The 11,438-nt window shown below is 32.0% G+C and overlaps 1 pseudogene; it reads right to left on the bottom strand.

The window, feature by feature from the left end:
- Positions 1-8,859: 8,859 nt before the first annotated feature.
- On the bottom strand, positions 8,860-9,808 carry LOC110427221 (vacuolar iron transporter homolog 4 pseudogene; annotated as a pseudogene).
- Between the last annotated feature and the right edge of the window lie 1,630 nt (positions 9,809-11,438).

Here is an 11,438-nt window from a genome sequence, read left to right as displayed (position 1 = left end):
TCCTAATCCTTGAGAAATGATCCATAAGAATGCTTGTCTTATTATTTAAAACTCTTGATCTTCATATTATGATGACAAAAGTTACTTTACAACAATGAAGAACTTTTTCCTTTTTGAAACATGTTTTCCTTTTGCTTTCAAAAACGTTGAACTATGACAAAATACCACCAAAATTCCCTCACAAAACTATTTTTAATAACCAAAGATAGTTAAGTTTTGGAACAAAAATGAGTCAATTCAACACTTTTATAACATGTGATACTTTAATCTCTTGAAAAATTGATGATTACTGCCTTAAAGGATTTTAGATGACAATTTGGTCTTTCAAATGGTTGGGTGGTATAACACATCCAGGTTTTGCTTATCAAGAAAGATTTCACCACTTCATAAAAAAAAGAAGAAGAGTTGAAGTTTTTTTATTTAAGTTCACAAATGAATAGTGATTTAGAATCAAATTTTGTAAAAAGATTCTTTTCAAATCATAATCAAATTTGACACTCTCTCAGTCTCATGATGTGTGGCAAAATCATAAATGTCAAAACCAGCTATTAAAGGCTTAATATTGTAGAAGGCTATTTTGAAAGAGATAGGTTCAAAATTCAGTATGGATTTTTCTAATAGATCTTGAATCTTTAATGGTGATTGAGAGTCTTAAACACTTAAAAAGTGTCTAATGCATTCTAGTTGCCTTGAAATGGTCTCTCACTAGTGCTTCTTGCTATTGCCCTAGTTAAAATCATGAGTGACTTCATAAGTTCATTTTCGCTCTAGATTGCCCTATCGGGTTTTCACCTTAAAGCTTCATTTTTTTTTCTTTTTTCTCTCTTATTTATTTATTCATTGTTTCATTATGCACTTGAAAATTTTAAACTTGATTCAAAATGACTTGAGGGATTCAAAAGGGAAATTTTGGCAAAGAAAATAAGTCAAGATCTCATTTTCTATTTGATTATATATTTTTATAAGAAAGCTCTTCAATATAAATATCTACACTTGATCAAAATGGATTTTTTCAAGCACATAATGTAGGCTATGGTTAAGGGTTCTGAAAAAAATGGATACAAAGGCTCAAAACATATGTTTAAAGGTGATTAAACCAGGGACCATTTATTGTCATGTAAAGGACACTTTTAAGACATTTGTCCTTTTTTAGAGCATGCTTTTTCCATCCATTCTTTTTTATGTTTTTTCTTTCTTTTTTTGATTGCAATTTTCATTTTGATGGATTGAATTTGAAATTTTCAAGAACTCAAATTTGCATCTACCATGATATATAAGATGTTTATTTTTCCTTTAGAATGAATCTTTATCATCCATGCTTCTAACAAAAATTTTCCTACCTAATTATCCCTTAGTGTAGGGGGTGATCCTTGGTTGAGGTGTACTTTAGAGAAAATTCAATAGGATCAAAGGGGTAGTAAATGGATAATTTTTTATTTGTGAAAGGAAAATGAAACATGGCTATTTATCCTTTCAATTAGAGTTATTTATTTTGAAAAGCAATCCATAGAAAGGAAAAAACTAAGATCAAGGATTGATTTTTCAAGTTTTTCCTCTTTTGACACCATTTAAGTATTTCAAGTGCATAATGTCATCATCAACTTTCTTCACCATTCTCTCACTTTCTTTTTTTTTTTTGCTTCTTTACAAGTTCAAATTGAGTCAACTTTTTCAAAATCGAAAGACTCATTAAGAATACCTTTCCTTAATCAGCCACTCAAATGAAGGCTCAGGGGATAACTCTTAATAACAAAGATTCCTTAAAAGCCTTTAGAGATCTAATATCAAAACACCTTATCATGATTAACTCTTTATAACAAGAAATACCTTTGCTAAATGAGAGAGGAAAAAAAGGTTACTTTTTAAGCTATGGTGTCTTTGAGGTATTGGGTAATCTTGTTTTTTTGGTCATCATGCCCCAGAATAGAAGTGAAGAAAAGCTTTAGATAATGGGTCCAAGGTTCACATTTGGTATCTAAATTGAAGGAATTTGAGAAGTTTTGGCATATTTGAGACTTTAGCATAGTCTTAACATTTATCAACCTACCATATTTAAAGTCTTTATAAAAGTGCCTAATTTGCTTTAATTTTTAAAGAAAGAATTTTGCAAAACAATCAATTATTGCATTGGTCATTACCTAAACAAAGATCATTGTGCTTTGGTATCACATGATAAGATTAATGAACTTTCAAAACTTTGCTTCCTTTGGACTCAAGTTCTTGAATAGTCTTTATTTGAGTCATTTTGGGTTCCACAATGTTTAGAGAAATGGTTCAAGAATGTTGGCAAGGACAAGTTCGTTCCAAACAGTAACCATTAATTTTTCAAGAACATGTGCACACTTTATTGCCAAAACCTTTTTCCCCTCATGGCTTTTCTATCAATTTTTTATGATCAAACATGTTATGAAAACCTTTTTTAAATCAATTGTATCACATCATTTTTCAAATTAAACATAAAGCTTCAAAAATTTTAATCCAACAAAACCATTAAAGCTTTAATTACAACTTTTGAAGTTTATATTCTTTAACAAAATCCTACTCATGCCATGCACATGGATACCAAATAAAAACTTCAAATCATCCACTTTTCTTGCAAGCAATTCATTTGAGACTAAAGGCTTTTCTTCAACTTCTAACAAGAGCTCAATCTATGGTAAAGCCTATTTCCAATGTTCTATAAGCTCAAAAGTCAAGTGCCATCCTTGATGAGATTTTCAATTTTCTCTTTAAATTGCCTACACTTTTCCGTTGAGTGTCTAATTGCTCTCATGTGATAGTCATATTTAGCATTAGGGTCATAATTCCTTGCCGATGGATTTGGATTTGTCTTCTTTGGCACAAGATTAAGCTATTGATTTTCAATTAATAGAGGAAAAAGATTAGAGACTGGCATTTGCAATTGACGAATTTTGGATCTTGGAAATGATTGAGGCATAATTAGAGGTGTAGGTGCTCTTGGATGAAACATTAGTTGTGGTACTGGTCGATATGGATATAAGCCATGGAAAATATGATTTACAACAAGGGAAAAAGGATGGTATACTAGATGAGGATGGCATAGGTTGATGCCCTGTGGCAATTGCCATTCGGACATAGTAATCGGTGAGTCATTTTTCCTTTTCTTCGATGCATTATATTTTTGAATTCTATTGATACTGTTTTCTCCAATTTTGCTTTTTTTAATTGCATTTTCAATCATCTTTCCTGAAATCACAATGTCGGTAAAGTTCTTGGTAACGTTGCTGACTAGCCTATTATAGTATTGTGGCTACAAAGTACTGATAAAAAACATTGTTGCTTCTTTTTCAGTGAGAGGTGGTTGAACCTATGTAGCAATATCTCTCTATCTTTAGGCATATTCCTTAAAACTCTCAATATCACTCTTTTCCATGTTTTGCAAAAAAAGCCTATCTGGGGCCATGCCCATGACATGTTTGTGTTGGACTAGGAATGCTTTCGCAAGATCTTTCCAAGAACTAATGTGATTCCTATCCAATTGAACATACCACCTAACTACAGACTTGGTAAGGCTATTTTAGAAATAATGAATCAAAAGTTTATCATCATGTACATGTGTAGCCATCTTCTAACAATACATAATGATATGGGCCTTTGGGCATTTGGTTCCATCATATTGCTCAAAATCTAGTACTTTAAACTTAGGTGGGATAATCACATCAGGTACCAAACATAAGTCTATTGCATCAATAGAAGCATAGATGTCCATCCCTTTAATGGCTTTAAGGTGCTCATCCAAAAGGTCATGCTTTTGTTGCATTTTCAATTCTTTCCTTGGCTTAGACAAGTCTACTTTCAATTTTCTTTACATTTTAGGGTCATTTAAGTAAAGAATAGGAATTGAGTTGGAGGGATTTGACCTCGAAATCGACATAGTTTGCTTTTGCAATGGCAATTGGCTCTGTTTTTGTGAACTCCATGATTTTTCGAAAGACCTTTCCCTTTTACTAGCAATCATCATCTATATTAACTTTTTCAACTGTTCCCTTATCTCTTCCTAACGTTTCTTCATCTTGTCCATTCATTTTGACTGCTCCTCTTCAATGATTCTAACTTGAGTCTATGTATCACATAAACAGTAAATGGACTTTCTTGAGCTTTTATCCTTTCACAAGATTGAAGCCAATTAGATTGAGTGATAAATTCTACTTTACTAAAGATCTTTCCAAATATATTCCATCTTCATAAAAACTTTGAAAAAAGAACTTTTATTTTATGGAATCAACAACATTGTTGTCTCTCTTTTCATTGAATATTACGGTGTCAAATGTGCTATTTACAAAAAAAAAAGTGAATTAATGATGAATGCATATGTGACCAAATCAATGGATGCTTAAATGCATGACAAGATGAGTCAATGGATGATGAATGATTTAAAGCCGTTTTTATGCACAATGAGATTACACCAAAATCTAAATTGTGTAACACATTTATTTTTCCAAACCAACTTTTTTCCATTCAATTTTCTTTTTGAGAAATCCCCCTTGTTATTATGAAAAAAAATTTAGAATATGCTTAAACAAAATTTGAAAAGTCAATCATTGATACATTCGATTCAATCCCTGGCAATTCTTTGCATCATTCAAGGAACACATTCATTTTCTAATAATTGTTCACAAACATAAATCCATTTTCAAAAAATTCAAAAGAAGTTAAAAAACTAACATGTTTAAAACATTGAATGTTTTAAAGTCTTAAAACCTTTTACTCAAAAGGGAAAAAGTCTTATAAAGTCCACTCTTTTATCACCTAGACACCTAATTGGACATTCTTTTACCATGCCCGACCATCTTCACTGGATCAAATCACTTTGCATTTATCATTGTTTACATCTTATGCTTGAAAGTGTACAATCTTCAATGGAATGTCTCGTAACTCCACCATGATAATCGCATTTTGCATTTGGGTTGTACCACTTTGGATATGGAGGTTTCAAGAGTTCCATTGGCATAGCAGCAACAAGGTGATCTTGAACCAATTGGTGAAAAAGTTCTTCATAAGAAATGAGAATGGGATCCAACTGTCTATGTAGTTTCTTTTTGGATTGTTTTTGGATGACACCTCAGCTAAGAGTAGGGGTGGTTGATGTTGGTGTGAACAATTGGGCTCGAGGAGCTTGTTGAAAAGGTGGTCCAAAGGTGCTTGGGCAAGGGTGCAAACTTAGATGAAAACCAGTGTTCATAAGTTGAAAAGTTGGTCGAAAAATGGTAAATCAGAGGTATATGCTTAGAGTGTCTGACACACTCAAATTAATCAAAAATAACGAAAAAGATGAAGTGCAATGATCACTTAGTTGGTCTAATGTGTACAAGCTTAAACTCAAACAAGTTTACAAAGAGTAACAGTAAAATACACTTGAAAAGAAAATGTTTTTAGGATTTCTAAGCTTAAAATCACTCTTGATAGTTTCTCTTCCATTTCTGACTATTTGATACCCTTTAAACATAGTGAAGTAGACTACTAGATAGAAATGCTTTAATTGATTAAAGCTCACTTTAACTGATTAAAGAGCCATTGTCAGCAGATTTGAATTTAACTGCTAGAAGATAAAATAACGGTTAGTTCTATCCCAAAATTGTTTCTAACGACTAGAATCTATCATCTAAGTATTTAAAGGGTATCAAACGGTTAAAAATGGTAGAGAAACTATTAAGAGTGATTTTGAGCTTAGAAATCCTAAAAACCTTTTCTTTGCAAGTGTATTTTACTCGTACTCTTTGTAAACTTGTTTGAGTATGAGCTTGTACACATTAGACCAGCTAAGTGATCATTGCACTTCATCTTTTTCTTAATTTTTGATTAATTAGAGTGTGCGAAACACTCTAAGAGATTATTGTAAGCGTTTAGACCTTAGATTAAAAGCTCACCTTGTAAAAGTTTTGCGGAAGTTGTTAATTCCACTGGTTTAATGAAGTTGGGTTGAAAATCCTTGGTTAAGAGATGAAGGTAGTGGATGTAGGTCAAAGGAACTAAACCACTGTAAATACTTATGTTTTGTCTACTTTTCTTTACTCTCTCTTGGTGCATTTTAACCTCAACTAGTCTTAAACTCTCCTACTCAAAATCTGAAAATTTTTCAAAAGATTTTCAAACTTAAGAACTTCCTTCAAAAAATATTTTTAGTGCTATTCATCTCCCCTCTAGCACTCCTTTGAGACCAACAATTCTATGGAAGCTTAGACCATTAATCATGCAAATCCTCAAGACTCTCAAGTCGGTTGCTGGAAAATCATGCAGATTCCTAGATCTGCTAATGACAAAGCTGACTGGCTAGCTAAAGGTGTGTCACTCACTCAAAACTTTCTCTGGATCAATGACAATGCCTAATGCCCCCTTTGGCTTGGTCTTGTTTCTGCTTCCTGAGGAGGTCCATTGTATTTTGTGATCAATTTTTACCTACATTTTTCTTGTTGTGGCTGTCCGTAAGTTGCATGTAAGTATTTTTACTTCTTTTGATTGGAATGCAGCTATATCTTTTGTACAGGACTATTTGTTCATTTTTGGCCTACTGGCCTTCAAGTTAAGGCAACTTGTGGTTTCCGTGGAGTAAGTGGTATTCTTTTTTTAACCACTGGTCCCCCTTTTTTTCTCCTTTTGCTTGATATACTTTCTTCATAATTTTCTTTAAACAAAGTATTAATTGATTCATTGATTAATCAGATTAGATCGATTAGTTTGGCCGATAATTAAATTAATTTAAATTTTTAGATTCATAGATCGTACTGCACTCAAGCTCAATTTTCTTAGTTTCATTTTTTTTATGTTTATTACAAAATAAATAAAATTAACTTATGAAATTTGAATAACATCATAAGCTTAATAACATCAAAATGTTCCCAACAAACACGATTAAGAATATTAAAATGTTTCAACAGAGATAATCAAAGAAATTGTTCCAACTTCCAATGACGGGCTAGAAATATTAAAAAGTTCCAACAAGATAGCAGCTTCAATAGAAAATAAGACCTTATACTGTTTGGGCTTAATTATGTATAATAGACATCGTTGGGTTGGATTGGTGAACCTTAAAGGATTACCAAATATGGACGATACTTACTTGTATGCTTATAATCTTAAACTGGTTTATTTGATTGATCAAAAATAAATTCTTCAAAATCGAAATCGATCAAATAAATTAATTTAACTACACTTAAATTTTAATTTATCAAAAAATTGAATTAACCAAACCATTTTAACTGAATATATTGGATTAATTTGATTAATTCGATTTTAATAAAAAATTACTCACCCCTAATCAATTGAGTCGAGTCCGGCCTATGACACCTTACATTTAGTAAATTAAATATATATGCAAGAAAGAAGAAAGGAATAGGTCTAGAGGAGTGCCTCTATGAGTTGTACGTAGGTAGGACTTTATTTATGGGTTTTATGAAATAAAAAGTTACTAAAAGGATTATTTTTCCTTTTGATATATATATGGGTGTATATATATGTAGAGAGAGAGAGTGAATATTTACTATCACATGCGTAGCATTCATATTCAATTGTAGAACCAAAATTGTAAGGAAATTATAGTACCAAAACTTCTTATAATTGAAGAAAAATATGGAAGGAAATTGCTTTCAAACTCAAAATATCTTTGCTAGACATGAGGAAAAAAAAGTTAAATTATGCAATTAGTCTTTATATTCTATAAAAATGTGAATATATTCTTTGTACTTTTTCAATTTATCAATTTCAATTCAAACCCTAACATGATACCGTTAAATTTCATCGTTAAATATGCTGACGAGGCATTTGCTCACATGGCTACCAATGAACAAAACACCCACCCTACTCCTTTCAATTCATGAATTGACTTCTCAAAAACATATGGAAAAAAATTGAAAGAAACCTTATGAACACTTGTTAGAACACTAAAACATCCCTTTTTTTCCTTTCTAAATTTCTGTTCTGTAATTAGTCAATTCGAGTGGAAAAGAAAAAATTGAGTAAAATTTGCAAAAATTATGAAGATTTAATTTAACTGCGTTAGGGTTTAGATTGAAATTAATAAATTGAAAAAATACAAAAAATTAATTTGCACAAATTATTATATAAAAACTAAAGCCATATTTTTTCTAAAGTATAAGGATTAATTGTATAATTTAATAAAAAAAAAGGTAAAGAAGGATAAGCACTTATCATTGATGAAAAAGAAAGTAACATAAAATTTAGAAGAAAATTACATTACTACACATACCCAATGTTTCTCTCCTATGCTTACATGCAACGATGAAATAAAAAGAAAATAGACACATTTTGTACCATCTTTATTGTGCTTTGATTATTGTTAGAATTGGAATCAGTTTTACCTATAACTACTTTAAAGTTGAATCTATAACCAAAATTGTCAAAAGAGAAAGAAAAATAAGAAAAATCAAATATGAATTGTTACTTAGCTTCTTAGCACAATGTTAGTTACTAAATTAATTAATTAATTAATTGCATACAAATTGTTACGTAATTAGTTACTTAGTACTTTGTTGATTAAATAATGTAATAAATTAATATAAAGACTTAGTTAATTACTTGAAAAGAAAATGGAGACATTTTTTTGTCTCTTCATAATGCTTTGATTATTGTTAGAATTGGAACCAGTTTCATCCATAACTACTTCAAAATTGAATCTGAAAATGCAAAGATGAAATATGATAAACTTAGAAATAAGTTTAATAATTTAGAAAAATACATTCACTTTGCTCTTTGATTGAAACATGCATGGCACGAACGCTAGAAATGGAAGATGTACGATTTTTTTTTTTATTTTGAAAGACGATTTTAGCAGCATTAAGTCTCCATGCGATTCAAAGTCTTTATCTAATTGATAGAGGCTTTTATTGGCATTAGGCTTGTGCAGTACAAATTCTATCACTTCTGATTAGTAGCTTCCATTAACTTGTGTTTATTTAGCATTGCACCAGGGGTAAATTTTACACTGAATTTCACCCCAAATTACTAGGCTTATTGCAATTAACAGTTTTCATGTTTGATGGTAGGAACTAGGAATCAAGCAGCATTAGGCAAGCACATCACAGTCCAGTAGTGCCAACCAACTTGGTTAGGCCAAAAGTAATAGCCATAGCCATCCACCCTCCGGTCAGCACCCTGAAACTGGACCTCGCCACAGGAGTCCTCCCAATCACAGCTCCTGTCGCACCAAACACCGCCAGGGCCAAGCTAGCCACTGCAGCTACCACCGCCAGCCTCACCTTCGGCTGCCTTATGAAAGCAGCTGCTAGCAGCGGCACCACTGCACCAATCGAGAAGGCTAAGGCTGATGCTATAGCAGCCTGGCCAGGATTAGGCAGCTTCTTCCTCTCAGTCTCTTCCTCATAGTCTCCACTACCTTCCCGCTTCCCTCTCTCCCTTTTCATTTGGGCTACCTCTATGTCTCTTTGAGTGTATACAGAGATGAATTCTCCTATTGCCATGCTACAAGCTCCAGCAACCAAGCCTGCAAAACCAGCAACCAGCATGGCTTTGATGTCATCCTTAACAGCTCCAACACCCATCATTAATGATGCAACAGAAACTAGCCCATCATTTGCTCCTAGCACAGCAGCTCGAAGCCACTGTGCCCTCTGAGAGTAGTCAAACTCATCCTCAGCGGTTGGAACTTGGATTTGGTTTTTCTGAGCATCATTAGTCACATGAATGGACATTTCTAGGTTGCTAAGTGATGGGCGCTCACAAGTTCCAAGGGCAGCCATTGTTGGAGAGAAATCAAAGAGGATGAATACAAAGGCAAAAAGATATAAAAAAACAAATAAGAAAACAAGATATGCTTGCGGAAGACACACGCTCATCACTATAAGTATAGGGTATTTATAGAGAAGGATTTCCAATTATGCGGTAATGTTAATATCCTCATTAAAGGAGAATTAATAAATAAGGAAAAGAATATAAAATAATTGAGCATGTAAGATTTCCTAATTACCAAAGCAAATCAAATAGTTTGCTGCTTGAAACGAATGTATGACAAGCGTGGATTTAAGTGTTAGAAAAAAAAAATTTGGAAAACAAATGAAAATTAAATATAACAAGTAAAGATAGCAAGAAGTCTGAGGCGTGGTATCACTATCATTAAAGATAATTTTGGCCTTTTCGGAGTATAAGACTTTGTGTTAAAAAACTATAACGATTATCCTTTAGGATTCAACAGACCATTTCTTATAATTTACACAAACTAGTAAGGGATAGTACAAAAGGAAAAAAGGCAGAGAAAATGTACAGAGAACAAAAAAAAAGGAGATGAAAGGCTTGGTATGCATTGTGAATGAGGTGGGGAGACTATATTTATAGGCAAACAATGAAGTGAACATTGCACAAAATGAGGTTAACATAGCAACAAATCAGAGAGTCGAGAAAAATATGGTTAGCATGTATACACAGTCAAGTGTATACTGTAGTTTAATACACTATCTATAAAGGATATAAAATTCATTAAGATTTTAACTCAACTTCTCTTGTATTGTAGTTTTATACTATTCACACATCATAAAAAGGATAATAATTTTAACAATACATTAATTTATAAATAAATAATTTGTTATTACCTATATAAATCTAATTCATGGGATCTCCAATCACATAGGTTGGGTTACCATTATTTGTTGACTTCCTCAATTGGCTTAAATCCCATTCCCCTAAATGTAGCATTAATTAATTTTCTTCCCAAGAGTTTAGTCAAGGGGTTAGCCAAATTCAGCTCTGACTTCACATAATTCATGGATATAATTTCAACTCCAAGCAGCTGCTTTACTACATTATATCTCAAATAAATGTGTCTATTTTTATCATTGAAAGTTTTATTCTTTACAATGGTTATTGTTGCTTGGCAATCACAATGCATAAACATAGAAGGTGTTGGTTTCATTCCTAACGAAAAATCTACTAAGAGGTTTTTTAATCATTCAGCCTCATTGCGAGTCAATTCTAAAGCTACAAATTCTGACTTCATTGTAGATTTAACAATTATTATTTGTTTGGTTGATTTCTAAGTTATTGCACCCCCACCAGGGGTAAATATATAACGACTTGTGGATTTTGTCTCATTTGAATATGAGATCCAATTAACATCACTATATCCTTCTAATATAGCTAGAAATCCATTATATAAAATATCATAATTTATGGTACCTTTCAAATATTTAATCACTCTACTCAAGATAATCCAATGATCTTGATTGGGACTTTGTGTATATATACTCAGATTCTCAAATGGATACAGGTTGAGTATAATTTATCAAATGCATCAAATTCTCAATAATCTATACATATTCAGATGGAGCTACATTATCACCTTTTTTTTTTTTAATTGGATATTACTATCACAAGGAGTACTCATAGATATGACATCAAAATGTCCCAACTTTTAAGTAGCCTTTCAACATAATACTCTAGTGTTAGCATTA

This window comes from Theobroma umbraticum, unplaced genomic scaffold, assembly GCF_002168275.2.
Source record: "Theobroma umbraticum cultivar Fairchild unplaced genomic scaffold, ASM216827v3 scaffold_228.0, whole genome shotgun sequence".
Lineage (NCBI taxonomy): Eukaryota > Viridiplantae > Streptophyta > Magnoliopsida > Malvales > Malvaceae > Theobroma > Theobroma umbraticum.
This window is presented reverse-complemented; position numbering and strand designations above follow the sequence as displayed.